The 17611-nt window shown below is 45.7% G+C and overlaps 1 long non-coding RNA gene across 1 annotated transcript in view; it reads right to left on the bottom strand.

Moving 5' to 3' along the window:
* Window positions 1–560: 560 nt before the first annotated feature.
* The window catches only part of LOC138283424 (uncharacterized), an 84184-nt gene continuing 67133 nt past the window's right edge, over window positions 561–17611 (bottom strand). The window contains exons 2-3 of the long non-coding RNA XR_011201251.1: window positions 12167–12238; window positions 561–825 (exon numbers count right to left, since the gene is read on the bottom strand). This is a non-coding gene — a long non-coding RNA (uncharacterized lncRNA). The remainder of the gene's footprint in view (window positions 826–12166; window positions 12239–17611) is intronic.

The raw sequence follows: 17611 nt of genomic DNA, 5'->3' as shown, positions 1-17611 counted from the left end.
TAGGCTTACTGTTATCAGAAATAAAAGTGCAGCACTGTTGCACCTTCAACATTCTACAGACTCTGCCCTCCTGTGCGAGAAGGATAACTAATGCAAAGTAGTTTTACATAATCATTGCAAACATAGCCATTCATTCCTCATTTATTTCAATCAATGTTTCAGCAGTGTTTGAAACAAGGCTATCAACCAGTGTTGACAGTCTTCTAATCTTCATGTCAATAAGTTCCCCACTAGTTGACGGAATCGTAGCATCTAACAGAATCTGTCTAAATCCACTTTTATGTCTTTGCAAGCCAACAGCATAATTTATTTCATTCACATGCTAAATCTGTGAGAATGCCAATACAAGATATCAACTCCCTACACAATTGCGTGATAGGTTAAAATAGGCAGTCTATTCATAAATATATTAAATTCCTCTACATATAGACCCCTCATCAGCCAAAAACTCATTAACAACATAACTTCTTTCACACTCATTCCAACTAATTCTATTGTACAAGCATTCTGTGAATTTATAACGCAACATGTAAAGAATTTCCTTTTTTCATATGCCCAATCTCAAACGAGGCTGTATTTTTGAACTTCTAAATTTCTCTTCAGATTCAATCTGCATTTTAATCACACTCACATCCGCCCAAAGTTCACCCTTATGTCATTGTATTCTGTAATAAATTCACACTTTTCTCAATTTAGACTGCACACAAATTCATTTTAGACTGATTAATGTTCAACTTTGTGCAACCGCTTTCAGATATTTAGAAAATGTTAAACAACTCCCAGGATCTTCAATTGCCGTAAGTTCATCCAATGAAATGTTGAAATCTGAGGGTAGAAAAGAGGAAATGCAAAGGGCTAAAGCATATATGGTGGCATTTGAAGAACATTGAAGATCACCTGGCGTATAGAACTGTGCTGAAATGCTATCATAAACTGCTCAGGAAGGCAAAAAAGGCTATTTTGTGAAGGGAATGGAAGAAAACAGTGACTCCTCTAAAGCATTATTTAAAATTGTAAAGGAACTAGCTAACCCAACAAGTTTAGGTTTTATTGATTTTAGCTAGAGAAAAGTACAACAGATCCTACCTACATCCACTGGCCGGTGGGGAACAAAGAAAAACAATAACAACCCTGAGTAACATAGTCAAGAGGGTTGAAGAGGAAGGAAGGGATGGGCAAGGAGGAAGGAAGGATAGGCTCGACAGACCCAAGAGATGTGTGATAGGGCACCCACTACTCCCCATGGAGAGACCAAAGTGAGCAACTCTTGAAGGGATCAGTTGCTTGGGGGGGGGGGGCTGAGTGTGAGAGTAGCAGTATGCAAAAATAGATGGGGCATGTTAACTCCTGGAACTCCCTGTATAGGAACTGTATACAGGGACCCAAAGTTTTATCAAATTGTTGAAGGGTGTGGTTAGCCACTGAAGTGAGTTTCTCCATCCGCACTAGGGGCCAGATGTATGAAAGCATTTTGCATTCGCAAACGGTGCGAATGCCGATTTGCAAATGCAAAATGCCAGTTCGGAATGTATGAAATACATTCTGAACGCAATTTTAAGGAATCGCTAAAATAGCGATTCCTTCAAATTGCGACCCTGTTTAGAGAGTCGCAAATTGCGACTCTCTAAATTAGAAATCGCAAATAAGGACTCCTTATTTGCGATTTCTTAGCACATGTATGAAGCAATTCCTAAATGCGATGTTGGCATTTAGGAATCGTTAATTACCATCAAGTTGAACTTGGTGGTAACCATGTGCAAAATTTAAAAATGCATTTAAAATGCATTTTTAAATTGTACATATAAAGCACACATGCCCTTTTGGCATGTGTGCACCTTACATGTCCCCCATTTTTTTTTGGGGTGCAGCAGAGGGGGCCTTAGCCCCCCAGCACCCTGGGGTTTTGCATTTCCAAAATTGCGATTTCTGGTTCAGAAATCGCAATTTTGGAAATGCAAAAAATTCCCAGATATGGGCCAACAGGCCCATAGCTGCGAATGGGGCCGGTATCGCAATTTGCGATTCAGTAATAGCATTTGCGATTTTTAAGAAATCGCTATTACCGATTCGCAAATGTGATACATGGCACCTTGAGAGTTGGAAATAGCGATTTCTTAAAAATCTCTTTTTTCGAATCGCAAAGGGCAGTGATGATACATCTGGCCCTAGTTCCCACAATTAGTGAAGCCAATCTAAGTGCATCAGTACAGCAATCATACCCTAATGGGATAGCAGAACCTGCTTAGCTGCACCAAGGACTAATGTAATAACCTGTCCTCTTGCAGATTTATGTGGATAGGTCAAAACATTTGGGAGGCCTAACAGAATATAGTTAGGAAATTAAGGTAATTCAGTGTCACACATTTTGTCAACCACTGCTAAGACATCCGTCCAGAACTTCTGTATTTTGGGACAGTGCCAGAGTAGATTTGTTAAAGTACGAACTTGGTCACAGTGTCTCCAGCAGTTAGGATCCCACCCGGCCTCCATTGGGCCATCCGAGCCAGTGTGTAATACCAGTAAAGAGCTATTTTTAGGAACATTTCCCTACCTGACGTACTGCAGGCTGAGGCACGTGCTTGGTACACAATGTTCTGCCATTCACGGGAGGGATTCTCGTCCACATTCCTGTTCCCATTCCCATCTCTGTTGTGCTGGAGTTTTGGTAGGATTGGTAGGGTTGAGTACAAATGTATAAATATTAAAGATGATTTGTTTGTCTGGTTGGCGTGTAAAGAGCCATTTTTCAAATGGTGTTAAAGACCGGCTGGTGTGAGGTTGCATATGAGGCTGCATCATCCAATGGCGAACGGTAATGTATTGCCAGGATGCCGAAGAGGGAAGGCCATAGCCAATCTGGAGTTAGGTGAAGTCCATGAACCCCTCTAGATCAAAGAGGTCTCCCACCATCTTACTACCGGCTTCCTGTCAACATAGGAATGCATTCCCCTGGGCCACCGCCGGAAAGTCTGGGTTATCCCGTAGCAGAGATAAAGGAGATACACAGGAGGAGAGATGGTGTTGTCCTTGCACTATCTCACACCCCTACTGTTGCTTGAACCACTGGGGAGATGCATACTCCCGGTGGGCAATGTAATTTAGGAAGCCACAGGATTTTCCAGATATGTATCCCGCTGACGGTCTGATCTATGAAGCACTATTGCTTTTCAGTTCTCACCCTAACCCAGTCCACCATGTACCGGAGCTAAGCAGCTTGATAGTAGCTCAATAATTGCAGCACACCCAAACCCCCCTTGGCCTGACGCAAGTATGTCCATTTCTATGCCATTCTTGTCTTTTTTCCAGGCCAGAAGAAGTCACTTATCAGGTGTTTGTCAAGGGCATGCTCAGGCGGTAGTAGGGGTAATGTGTGCATGGTGTAAAGAACTCTGGGGATCATGGCCATCTTAACCACGGCCAAACACCCCTATCACGACAAGATGTATTTCTTCCAGGCAGATAAATCTGCTCTAGCTTTAGAGAGAAGCAAGGCATAGTTTTCAGGAGCAGTATGCACCGGGGTGGAATACATTTGGAGTCCCAGGTACTCCACCCCCTGGGAGGTTCAGTCAAACATGAAGAGATTCTCTAGGACTGCCTGATCCACCATCAGGATTGTTACATTAAGTGCCTGTGAAAATTAATTTTAGAGCCCGATGTATGTCAAAATTTCTCCATCTCGCCTATAAGGTGGCAAGGAAGCAGGAGGTGTAGTCACTAAGATAATCACATTGTCAGTGTATAAGGCTAACTTATGGTCCTGTCTTCCAGTGGAAATGCCCGTTATATGTGGGTGTTGCCTCACTCTTTCAGTGAATGGTTCCATATAGAGGACAAATAGAATTGGGGACAGCGGACATCCCTGACGTGTGCCCCGAGCTATCTCAAAGGACTAGGACAACAACGCATTGACCCTGATCTGTGCTTGAGGGTGGGCATAGCTACATCCAGCCCATTGTCTGAACCATGGGCTGATCCCAAATCTGGCAAGGACACGGTTGAAGGCCTTTTTGGCATCAGACAGAAGCATCATGGGTAAGCGTCGACGTGTTCTTTGTCTAAAAGATGGCAGAGGTGTTTGGTGTTGTCACTGCAACCCCTCTCAGGTATAAACCCGGATTGGTCTGGGTCAATGAGACCTCAAATATAGGGGGCTAGGCAAGACGTTCAATATGCTGGTGAAAATGTTTGCATCCATATTTATTTTAGATATAGGTTGGTATGGTGGGCAGTGCATGGGTCCTTACCGGGTTTAGGAAGAATGCTTATGATGGGCAGTTTCATGGAGTCTGTAAGATCACCTGTATCGCTAAATGAGTTAAACAGAAAAGCCAGGAGAGGGGCGAGGATGGTTGCAAAGGTTTTGTAGAAATTGGAATTAAACCTGTCTTGACCAGGCGCCTTTCCCTGCGGCATGTATTGTATAGGCACAAGTACCTCGGAAGGTTGTATGTCTATTTGGAAGACTCATCCTGGGGGGGCTGGGGACAGGCACCTGGGCTAGGTAATCCTCAGTTGCTCTCATGTCAAGCGCTTCCCCTGAGTGTAGGCCAGAGTAGAAACAAAGTCATGCGCTTTTTGTTCGTCCTGATGGACTTGAATACCCTGTGGACTTTCTGTTTCAGGGGTCCTTTTCTGTAGAATTTGTGCCCGAAGCTGCTGTGCTTTGAGACTGCAGCCTGCCAAGGAGCTCAGCTAGTGTCTGCAACACCTTCCCTGGGAAATGAGTAGCCAGCAAAATGGCAACCCCGGCCCTGGGAAGAAATATTGGCAGTTAAATCAATGAGACCTCATCCATTTTCAGTCAGTGCGGGTGAGGTGGGTTTCCTAAAGGAGACAGATGTCGCATGCGGATTCCCAAAGAAAGGTAAGAAGCCCCACCAGTTTCTGTGGTGCATTAAGGCCTCGGACATTAAGGCTTAGAATCTTAGCCATGAAGTCATGTGATTGTGTGCGCTATTTGAGACATGGCTAGGTAGTTGACTTGTGGTGCCTCAGTGATAAGGAGTGTATGGTGCATGTCTTGCAAGAAAAGGGTAGACGAGGGAATAACGGAAAAGAGAGAGCAAACAACAACAGAACTACATATGTCCCCTCCGGAGGACAGAAGCAACAAGCATCCAAGGGTCTGTATCTCTAGGAAGGTGCATCTCCTTCGATCGGTATAGCGGGAGACAGGGAGCTCCGTCAATGGCCATGCCCAGTATCCTTAAAGGGAGAAGCAGCAGTCATATGTGGTCCAGTGGCAGGGGCCCAACAGAAGCCAGACTACCCAGGGCTGGTAGCACCTTAATCAGAATCGTGATCTGATGCATTGTCCTGTTGCTGCAGCTGATGCAGGCGAGCAGCTTGTTCTTTATGGCTTTCCATGTCTGAATGCTTCTGAATATGTTTCCTAGTAGTCTGGGAAGACTCGCAAACCCTTCAAGGTTTTGCCAGTGATCTTGGCGGGGTGGCGGTGCTTCTCTCTTCCTGTTGATTAATGAAGTTAAGCAGTGAGCGGGCCTCCTCCAGTGTGCGGACACTCCTGGTTTCTTTATTCCAGGCAAAAGTCAGTGAAAACAATAACCTAATTTGTAGTGGATCCCTTGTTCCCTGAGGAATTCTGTGATGGGACGGGGTGTTCTGCGGCATTGGAGTGTAACTGGGAATAAGTCTTGGTACAGCCAGACTTTATTTCCCTCAAAATCAATAGCAATCTTGTCACAGTCAGCTCCTATAATCACTTCCTTCTGGCAACAAGAGTGCAGACAGGTAAGTATGTCATGCGGTGTTTCAGGGGTTTTGGCCAGGTGCCCTGCCCTGTGTGTACAGTCCAGCACTATTTCCTTCTCCTCGCGGTTGGATGCTGCATGGCGAAACAGATGAAGAATGTAGGACTCAACACTTCCAGAGTCCACCTGCAGCAGTACCCCCTTAATCTGAATATTGGAGTGCCGGGACCTGTTCTCCAAGTCCTCAAGTTGATAGAGAAGCTCCTCATTTTTGTCCCTGAGCGCTAGGAACGCCTGTCTGTGGGCTTCCAGTTCCTCCACACTGGAGTCCCCAGCTGGCTCCAATGCGTTGACTCTCTGACCCAACTCACTGAAGTCTTTTTTCAGTTCTTTATTATCCGCTGCAATGTTAATCTCGTGATTAGCTAGCACTTTCCTGAGGGTCCCAAACAAGTGTCCAAGAAAGAACCGAGTACTTGGAGCATCATTTTCCACTTGCGATCCGGCTTGGGGGTGGAGGGAGGTGGCATGGAGAGTAGTAAGGGGCACAACCCCTTCAACAATGAAAGTTGAGCCAAGCACCCTGTGCAGCAGTGGCATCTTTACAGTGAAAATCGTGCCGTGAGCCCGTCCCAGAGGTATCAACTCCTCAAGATCTGGCAATCAAGCGACCGGGGTGACAAAATTCATGATGTAATGAGTGGCACTGCCGAGCGTCACCAGCCTCTGCCTCCCCCATACCCAGAGACAACGCGCATGAGTGCCCACCCGGAGTCCGAGCTGCAGCAGGCCTCTGCCAATGAAAGGGGCACCCCGCAGAGTGTGGCACACAGAGTCAATCACTCAGAGCTCCACCCTGCTACCACTCAGCCAAAGGCTCCACCAAGTGGGCCGTAGTCAGAATTCCCAGGCGTAGTGATGCTCTTTGATATTCAGGCATCTCCTACTGCCAAGGTCCACACGCGTCAGAATGGGGGTCCCTCCCAACCTAAGCCAAAGCAGTACCCACTGACCACCCGGAAGTCTTCAAAATATGTGGCACAGTTGTCAAATTTGTTGAGGACAGGAGAGAGGCCTGGTTCAAAGGTGCTGCTAGTGCTAGTACCTGTAGACTGCCCCTTAGGTGGGGGAGGTGGTGCTAAGACTAGGGTCCTCGGTCTGCAGGGGTCGAAGCAGTGTCTCAATTGTTGTTGCTCGCAGCTGCTGGAAGCTCCTGTCAGGGTGTGCAGCCGTCTCCCGGTCAAGCCTCCTCCTCTAACGCCTTCTCTCAATTAGGGCATCCTCTGCTCCATCTCACGGTTCACGTGCCCAGGCACCACATCCACAGGCCTCACCAGGTGTAGGAAGTTGTGCTGCCACTTGAGGTCCTGGAGCCAAGTCAGCAGGGGTCAGAGGTCGCACCAGGCATTCGGCGCTCAGCCACATCATGTGCAGCACTCTTCTCCCCAGATTTCAGTGTCAAACCCCCCCAGGGAGTCAGCCCAGCATAGGGGCTGTCATTTTAAGGCTGCTGCTGATATATTTCACCATCCTCCGCCAGCTTTAGCAGAAGAGGGGCAAAGTTGCGGTCACCACTTGTGGCCCCCATCAGTCATTCACAAGCCCCGGCTGCACAGGGTGTCAACGTGGGAGCTCTAAACATTCTGCCTGTGCCCCATCTAATGCGCGGTCAGCAAAGCCCTGTCTACATGGGCGCCATGTTGGACACACCCTCATCCCACAAGTTTAAATCAGACATTCAGGGGGCCAGGGTCGGCGGGAGCACCGCCGACAGGCCGGCGGTGCCCCGCAGGGCATTCTGACCGCGGCGGTTCGGCCGCGGTCAGAAGAGGCAAACCAGCGGTCTCCCACCGGTTTACCGCTGCCCTTAGAATCCCCCATGGCGGCGCAGCTTGCTGCGCCGCCATGGGGGATTCTGACACCCCCTACCGCCATCCTGTTCCTGGCGGTTCGCCCGCCAGGAACAGGATGGCGGTAGGGGGTGCCGCGGGGCCCCTGGGGGCCCCTGCCGTGCCCATGCCAATGGCATGGGCACGGCAGGGGCCCCCGTAATAGGGCCCCGAAAAGTATTTCAGTGTCTGCTAAGCAGACACTGAAATACGCGACGGGTGCAACTGCACCCGTCGCACCCCTGCAACTACGCCGGCTCAATTCTGAGCCGGCGTCCTCGTTGCAGGGGCATTTCCTCTGGGCCGGCGGGCGCTCTTTTGGAGAGCGCCCGCCGGCCCAGAGGAAATGTCTAAATGGCCGCCGCGGTCTTTTGACCGCGGTGCGGTCATTCAGCGGCGGTACCCTGGCGGACGGCCTCCGCCGTCCGCCAGGGTCAGAATGAGGCCCTCAGTGTCTCTGCTGAGCGGTGCAAAGAGATGGCTAGGTACTTTAATGATGAAATAGAAAAAATCTATTTGACCTTTGAGGCTCAACCCCTTTTAGAAGAAATCTCTTAGGAACACTTTGATCCTCATTAAAAAGCGTCAGCGCATCTAGGTAATTTGGGGACTTTTTACCCCAGAACAAGTAGAAAAGGTCATATTAGAGGTAAAATCTGGTTTACCTTTTGACCCAAGTCCCCACTTTATTTAGTTATGCTTGGCCTCTATATTATGTCCATATTTGACCCAGGTCTTCAATTTATCTTTGGTCAATGTGGAATATACGGCTTACTGGAAGCAGGCCCTGATTCTACCTTTGGTGAGGAAAGCTGTTATTGATGCCTCCGTCCTGTTTTACAAAGGTCAAATACCTCTGCTGCCGTATATGTCTGAGGTACTTGAAGGACTAGTCAATGCTCAGCTGACATCTTTCTTGGAAAGTAATAATCTACTGGACGTGTCACAAATAGGCTTTGGGGGACAGAAATAGCACAGAGTCCACCTTGCTGGCAGTACTGGACAGCATTAGATTAGAATTTGACTAGGGGGAGTCTGCGGTTCTGATCTTGACACGGTTTCTCACAGTTTGCTGATAAAGAGACTACATGAGACCGGGTTGCACGCAAAAGCCTTACAATGGTTTGGATCTTTTCTCAAGAATAGAACTCAGTCAGCTCAAAATTTAACTTTTAGATCCATTCCCCATTTACCTAAATGTGGGGTCCCACAGGGCCCCTTGTTCAGTCTCACACTTTTCAATGTTTATGTCTCCTCACTGGCTGGTATTGTCATAGCTTGGGGCTTTGAGATCTGCTCTTATGCTGATGACATTCAGTTTATCATTTCCATACTGGAGAGCTGCTGGGAGACCTGGGAGAACCATATTGGCTGGCTCTTAGAAGTAGGTACATGGATGCAAGCGCATTGTGTGAAGCTCAATGAGAAAAAGACAGAGCTCTTTTTAGTGGAGCTCGTAGCATCTGGGACAATTTGTGTTGGCTGACGTCCCTGGGCATCGCACCAGAACCAAGGAGAGTAGCAAAGAATCTTTGATTCTTGATAGGTGATTCCCTTTCCATGCAGGACCAGGCAAATGCTACCAATGGCAAATGCCTTGGGCTGTTCAGACTTTTACATAAGTTCTTCCGCTGGATTCCAATGGAATGGTGAAGGACAGTTGTCCAAGTATTGATTATAAGCAGGTTGGAATATGGCATTGCCCTACATTTAGGAATGGCAAAATACTTGTTTACTCGTTTGCAATCCATCCAAAATGCTGAAGCCAGACTCATGTGCAACAGTGCCCAAACCTTTTCAGCTTCTCTTTGCTTAATTTCACTTCTCTGGCTGCCAGTCTGTAAGAGAGATACATTTAAGATGGTATGTCATGTCCACAAAGCACCATATGACACTGGACCGGCCACCTTACATAGTCAAGGTGATTTTTATAAGCCTGCACTAGCTTTGCACTTGGCTAAAACAGCGTTGGTCAATGCTAAACGCATTACAAAAAACCAGAATGGGTGGCCACTCTTTTGCCCACTCCGGCCGTTCATTAAAATTAATTACCTCTTGATCTTCGCGTGAGTACGGAACACGCCAGGTTCCAGAAGGGATTGAAGACCTGGTTATTCCCCTTATAAAGGTGTGTGAATTTGGCTGTAGAGTAGTAAGTGCTCTAGCACCGTGATATCTGTGAGGGGGTGGGTGTTGCACTTTATAAGTGAATTAAATAAATACATAATTTATTTTGTTGACAGTGTTGCCTCATTCACCTGAGAGACAGATTTCACTACTTTATAGAAGTACAATACAATGTCATCAGTTATTAATACAAGTGCTCTGAAAGAATGCACAGGATTCTCATCACCATCCCCACCAAAACATTTGATGGTGAGGAACCATTCTTTTTATTTGAAGTGGTTCTAATGCTCATTAACACAAGTGCATCTGGCCAATTCAAAGTTGTTGAGGCACATATCTTGGCTAGCATGTTTTTTTTTGTGCCATTTATCCTTTCTACCACCCCTGATATTTCAGATCTGTAGCTACAGTGAAATGTTTAGTCACTTTGCAAATCTGTACATCTGATTTTTAAAGTGAGTACCTCTGTCTATCTCACAGTGTGATATCACAGTGTGAAATTATTTCCCTTAATATTAGTTTGGCCTCTGCCTTGCTGTCAGATCTGCTAGCTGGGTGAGCCTCCTGCCATTTAGAAAACGGACAGTCAATCACTAATGTATACCCAAACTAGTTGTAAATACATATCAGTCTAACCCACTTGAATGGTCCCTCAGACTTGCCTCAGTGACTCATAGTAATTAGTGTTATTTTTCACTGATTTAGCTTCTGAAAGTAATGCATCTCTGGCATCAATCTTCTGCTACAGCTCTAACGTGACGTTTATGCCCATGCGTCTTAAAAATCCTCACCATTGCATCTCTCCCTACATATGTCTGTCTGTGAATCAATCTTGCCATAATTAACATCAGGAAGTACATATTGGTGTTTTGGGGTTACCCAAATGTCATTGTATTCTTTTTTCTTTTCATTTTTTGGTACTTCCTCCTGAGGTTCTCTGAGTACACTGAGTGCTGTCTATACTGGGTTCAACAAAAACAATTCACATTATTAGGTTAATCAGTTTCTGTTCCAGATTTACATTGACCTTGTTCTATCTCTAGTTTTTTGTTTTTTATTGAATTGTCACTGTTCAAAGAGCACAAAGCCTAGCAACATGGTGTATGTGCCATCACTAAACGTATGGGCAATACATCTTAAAACCAATATTTCTTTAAGCTGCTGCAATGCTTCCAACAAATTCAAAATGTATGTGTTGTTTCTAATGGGACTGCTAGAGGATGTCTTGAAACCCCTTTGTTACAACAATTGCCAAAATTGTGTACCACTCCAGATCCATACTGGCTGTCTGTGTAGATCACTACACTTAATTAATTACCTAAGCCAGCATGTTCTTGTCAGGGCAATCAGGTCTGCTACATGTGCTGAGGTTACATTACACAAGTATAATGCTTCAATAATTTCAGAGGTAGGGCAAAGTGCACACGCTGCTTTAGATCAGAGTCATCAAGCACAGTAACTTTAATGTGTGTTCCTAGTTTGGCACCTAATTCTGTTACATTAGTGCAGTCATGGTAAGGGTCTTGTGATACATTGATCTGTTATCAGCCAATATTATTTGTTCGTACTCTGTAAGGCTCTGTTTGTTATGGGCTGAGTTCATGTACAAGTCAACAAAACTTCAACTGAGTGTGGGACTAACACTATAGGTTTGTAGCCCATCACATTCCCTTCACTTTGCTCTGTGGCCACATAAGAAGCTGCTATGGATTTCAAACAACCAGAAAGAGTTGTGGCTCCTAGATCTAATGTAGCAGAGAAGTAAGTGACAGGCCGATTAAGTCCACCATGTTCTTGCACAAGTACGGACAGTGCACACCCATTTTTCTCATATCAGAAAAGATAAAAATCCTTATCACGTATCCATTCCTAGAACTGGAGTGCTGCAGAGTTTGTTTCTGAGTTCTAGGAGGGCACCCATGCATTCGTCACATGGGACCAGATCCACTATGTCATTCTGAGTAAGACTTATTAAAGGCTTTAAAATCAGGCACAAGTGTGGAATCCACTGAGGACAGTTGCCAACCATTACCAAAAACATTCTCACTTCCTTCAGGGGAGTTGGAGGATTAGTTCTCAGATTTGCAGAAACATGTTCTGAGGACACTTTTCTCACTCATTTCTCAATGTGATGAGCAAGCTAAATCATGTTTCTTTGACAGTACTGCATCATTGTAAGTAAAACCTTATGTGCATTGTCAGCAAGACGGTTCATGAGCGCTTTTATATCCAACGTGCAATCTTCTTTTGTGTTAGACTTTACTATTCATTTCATCAATATACAGCACCAGTTCTGAGAGATAAGGCAGTTGCACACTTTGCAAATGCTACTTTAGGATCTGACTACAAAGTGAGGGGCTTTTTAATATCCTTGTGGCTTTTTTTACCAAAGAGGACTTTATTGAGGAACCAAAATGCAAAACGACATTGACTAACCTTATGAAGAATAATGAAGATGAACGCCTGGCACAAGTCAATGACTATGTTCCTTTATGCATTCGCAGGAATCTGAAACAAAATCGCAGCCGGGTTCAGTAACATCGGACAACATACAACTACAATTTCATAAATTTTATGAAGATCTTGGACTACCCTCCACATTCGTTTTTTTAAGGCTCATCATAGGAAAGTTACATGGACAACCAAGTACTGCTTGTAAAAGTCCCTGTTCTATCTTTTTTTTCTATGAAGGACTTCTTTTCTTCATCTGTTTCTCATAACAAATTATAATGACACTTTGGAGGGTATACAGCATCTGGCTTCATTGTAATTTTTACTGGCACGGCACTTTTTATCACTCCAATTTCTTTTCCTGTAAAATTGTATACTTCTTCTTTCATTGTTTTTCTTAAATCAAGTGGCAGGTCATTTTGTGTAAGAACTGGGAATAACTGAACCGTCTACTCTTTTGACTTTATATTAAACTCTAAATACTCATCCTGAGTTTGAATTGTGACAGCACCTCAAATCAAACACTATGAATTGATGATCACTTTCAATGGAACATATTTTTGGCTGGACACTGGCTGGAACCTGATTTGTACTTTGCTTATTGTTAATCCCTACAACCTAGACTTTTCTTTCCAAGAGGGATAGGTTTAGTCCTCAATGGAATGAACCGTAAAGTGGATAGCACTAGTATTGATCAAAAATGTTACATGGCGGCCATTCACCTCACCATCTACATATGGGCCACTCTAGTCTATCTTTAGGACTGCACAAAGCATGCAACAATCTTCCCCGCTCAGGCACCGTCATTGCAAATTAGGTGAACATTGGTGGAAATTAGCATTCAAAATCAATGGATTCTGCTGAAACCTGAACTGTGGTATTGGGGCATTTTGTGTACCATGGCTTGCTGTAACACTGGGGCTACAGGCATACTTGTATGGAACTGGCCATGAATGTGCACATTCTGCATCAGTGTCTTTTAGGATGGAGCTGTAAACTGTATATATGAATGATTTGCATCCTGCTGCAATTGAGGAACAAAATCATGTTGGATTCAGTCTAGATTCTGTCGGTACTCGTGCTTTCAATAACCAAATTTCCTGCAGAGATGACAAACAAAGCTTTTCTTAAGAATATATATGTTTTTATTCATTCCAGAAATATTCACAAAGCCTCTATCTCTGCCTTGTGGAAAACATTTCCAGTTTGTTCAGATGTCATATTATTTTCTTGCACACTGACTCCTTGCATTCCAAAATTCATAGTAGAATTTGCATAATCTGCACCATCAGCCTAACCAAAATCACAACCCAAACTCACCATCTGATTTTTACAGTCTCTCTGAAGCGGATTCATCTGTGCAACCATCAACCTCTCCATAACCTTTTCTACATTGTGTCAAAACAATCAGTGCAATATTTGGCATTCTTGTGTATATCATCAGTATTCTTGGTTCGCCAACACATGAGAACTAAGCTAATGATGCAAACCTAAAACAAAAGTGATTAGGAAACTAGTAATATCTTCACTTACAGGACCTTCAACTCCTCTGAACTACCAATAAATCTGCATGAGTCTCCCATAATATATTTGCACTGACTCTCTAGGCTCTTGTGTAGTTCTCATAATCTTTGTCCAAGTCACCTCTTTCTCCTGCACTTTCTTCTTCAAATGTTCAGTCACTGTTATATACGTCTCCAATACAAGAGAAGCCAGACCATTGTTAGGAGCTACTGTTCAGGGTTAATCTGCCCACCGGGTAGCAGCCACTTTGTAAAGAGTCCATACATCTTTTGGAACAATAATATCAAACAATGTGTTCAAGTCCAGCCAAAGCACTTTTGAAAAAGTCACAGGTTTTTCAACTTCTTCTTTTCAGCTCTGTTCAAGGAACATACAAATTTGCTCCTCCATGAACTTCTCAACAAGGAAAATTTAAAACAGCTATTTCCATTTCCGGTTCAGTCATGACCACATTTGCTTTCTTTTAAGACTCAAGCCTTTTCTTTTTTTTCTTCCACTTGTCCCTACACTTTTTTAACTCTCTCCAGTCTTTTATTAAATCAATAAACTATTTGTTATGAGCTCGCAGAATCAGTGGACCAATTTTCTTCACTTATGCTTCACTCAAATAAATTCTAAAGTTTTTACACAGGCTTCCAGATTTATATAAATGAATGTCATATTGATCTGCTAAGTTTTCAAGCATGTCAGCTGCTTCGCTGGTCAAGTATTTGAATTCATCTGAATTATAGACAAGTAGTCTTTCTACATCAGTGGCACCCTGTAAATAATATCTACTATCGATGTTCACATTAGCAATATTAATTTCTCTTCTCCCAGGTTCTGGGACCAGGTGAACCATCCTCAGATGGAGTGCTTGCAATTCTAAATGCTGTGCTTTCCAATGCACCCATATTATGCAGTGGAAGACTCAGTGTCTGTGTAGTATCTGTGTTATCTCTGTAGAGAGGGGGTTGAGGTTCCAGCAGATCATTTAAGAAATCATCTTCCTCATGATAATCAATTTCCTTGTCTCTTTAGTTTTTCATTTTAAGACTTTACAGAATTGTTCTCAGTTCTAGTTCTGTCAGATTCACTAAGTGTTGAAGGAACTATCATATCTTCTTTCCACACCTTTCTCTTTGTACCCCACTTTGACTTTAGCTGCTGGATTACTATATCTCTGACCTGCTTTTTCATTATTTTCCTCTCCTCCTCAGTTGCCACTCTGTGCAATTTGTTTAAATCTTTAAATTGTGTAAGTCTAGGTTGCAGCTTCTTATCACACATCACTTGCCTCAGCTATCCAAGCTTTCTGGAATTAAAGGTACCCTTTAATAGAATTTTATTTTTAAATTCTCATCATAAGATTTAATGTAAGGCCAATCTTTTCAGCCACACGTATGAAAACCCACATTTGTCATCATTTCAAACGCAACTGTATCTAAAGGAAGAATCTTTTCATCTTCCATAATAAGAACAGCTTTAGAAATGTTAGGCTTTTTCAACCTAGCCCTAATTTCTCCCAATTACAAATATTCACAACGACATAAAAACAAACAAACAATCTACTTCTCACAGTGGCGCTATGCCAAAGGTCAACCAATCATAGTGTAAGCCACAATGGCACCTGACCAATGACAGCATGATTAGTGGTGACATCTCACCAATCCTTGCGTAGCTCTCCTATGACATTAAACCCGTCTGCGCCTCATCCCTGGTGTCTAGTGGTAGGCATAAGTATTGTGTGTTAGTCTTGTTTTCTTGTGTTTTCTGTTTTCTGTGCCCGTTTTCTGTTTTGCTCTGTTTTTCTGTTTTTTCCATTTTCCTTTTGCCACATTTCCTGCTGCCTCTGCCTTTCTGCCGGTTCTGACCGGTTTCCCCATCCCCGCCGCTGTGTCCCTTGCGGCCCCACCCCCCTCACCCCTCCATTTGTCACACCATCCTGCCTCCCAGCTGCTCCTCCCTCCCACCTCCTCTTCTTAATGGCCCCCGCTGCGCGCTGCTCAGGGTGACCCCTGACCTGATTTAAGGCCAGGAACCACTCTGCGTGACGAGCAGCTCCACCGGACTGCCCTTGTGCTCCTGACCCCGCCCTCGCTGCTCCCGCGAGTTCGAGGACCTCCACCACCCACAGGCACCCACCTGCACCTCATACCTGGTGTCTAGTGGTAGGTGTAATTATTGTGTGTTAGTCTTGATATCTTGTGTTTTATGTTTTCTGTGCCTGTTTTCTGTTTTGCTCAGTTTTTCTGTTTTTTCCATTTTCCTTTTGCCACTTTTCCTGCTGTCTCTGCCTTTCTGCTGGTTCTGCTCGGTTTCCCCGTCCCCGCGGCTGCATCCCCTGTGGCCCCGCCCCCCTTGTGCCCCCTGTTCGTCACACCCTCCTGCCTCCCAGCTGCTCCTCCCTCCCACCTCCCCTTCATAATGGCGGCCACTGCGCGGCTGCGCCACTGGCGCGCCAGCGGCAAGCCCGTCTGCTCCCGTCCGCGTCTGTACCATGCCCAGCGCCCGTCCCCCTGGCCCACGCACCTCCCACACCTCAAGGCGCCGCTACACCACCGCAGAGCTCCACGCACTCAACCCCGGCCGGCCTACCGCCTGCGCCCAGGCTGACCCCAGGCACACCCACGGACCCTTTGCCTGCCGCTCATGCCGCTCATGCCGCTTCTCCTGCAATCAAGCCACCAAGCACCACAACAACGCCAGAGACCCCAACCATCTCAGCTGCATCCTCCTCAACACCCGCTCCATACACAAGCACGCCATCGAGCTCTGGGACCTACTCACGACAGCTTCCCCTGACAATGCCTTCCTCACTGAAACATGGATGAACCCCTCATCTGAACCAGACATCGCCATAGCCATCCCGGAGGGCTACAAGAACACCCGAAGAGACCGTATGAACAAACCAGGTGGAGGAATCGCCATAGTACACAGAAGATCCATCAGGATCTCCACTAACACCAACGACACCCTGGATGCCGCAGAGCACCTACACTATCAGATACACATCAACGTCAACACCACCCTGATAGGAACCCTCGTCTACAGACCACCAGGCCCGCCCCCAATTCTGCAACGCCATCGCCGACACAATCAGCTCCTACGCCCTCGCCTCCCCGGACTACCTGCTCCTCGGCGACATAAATTTCCACCTGGAGAGCACCAGCGACTGCAACTCCACTGCCCTACTGGACAACCTCGCAAACCTCGGCCTCAAGCAACTGGTCTCCTCGCCCACCCACTCAGCTGGGCACACGCTTGACGCCATATTCTCCTCCAGCAGCCACATCACCTTCACTCACACCACCGAACTCCATTGGACCGACCACCACTGCGTTCACTTTTCCTTCCTGAAGCCCACCACCAACATCCGATCCCTCACAGCAAGTGGAACAAGATCTCCAAGGAACAGCTGATCTCCAACCTCGCTCAATCCCCACCACCTAAAACCAACGACCCCAACACCACCGCTCTCAACCTCAAATGATTGCTTGACGACTGCACCAACACCCTCGCTCCACTCAAGAAAACCAACAACACCGCATCAACAAGAAAGCTCCCTGGTTCACCGCAGAACTTCAGGCGTCCAAACGAAAATGCCGGAAGACTGAGAAAACCTGGCGCCAAGAACAATCAGAGAGCAACTTCACCACCCTCAAATCAGCCATGCGCAAACACCACCAGCTAATCCGGACCACCAAAAGATCCTTGTACAAAGAGCGGATAGACAACAACGCACACAACTGTAACGCCGCGCTCTGACGCGGCGTCTCTTTCTGTCCTCGCGGGTGGAACGCGCTACCGATATTCGGAGCGTCGTTCCCCGCGTTTTTTGACTATGCTTTCTGGGAAGCATATATTTCGCTCCCGGTCGCGCTACACTTACTTGTAGCCTTTTTTCTTCTTTTGTTGTTGGTGGTG

This window comes from Pleurodeles waltl, chromosome 3_1, assembly GCF_031143425.1.
Source record: "Pleurodeles waltl isolate 20211129_DDA chromosome 3_1, aPleWal1.hap1.20221129, whole genome shotgun sequence".
Taxonomy (NCBI): Eukaryota; Metazoa; Chordata; class Amphibia; order Caudata; family Salamandridae; genus Pleurodeles; species Pleurodeles waltl.
Note: the sequence above shows the minus strand (reverse complement) of the source record. Positions and strands in the feature narration are given on the sequence as shown.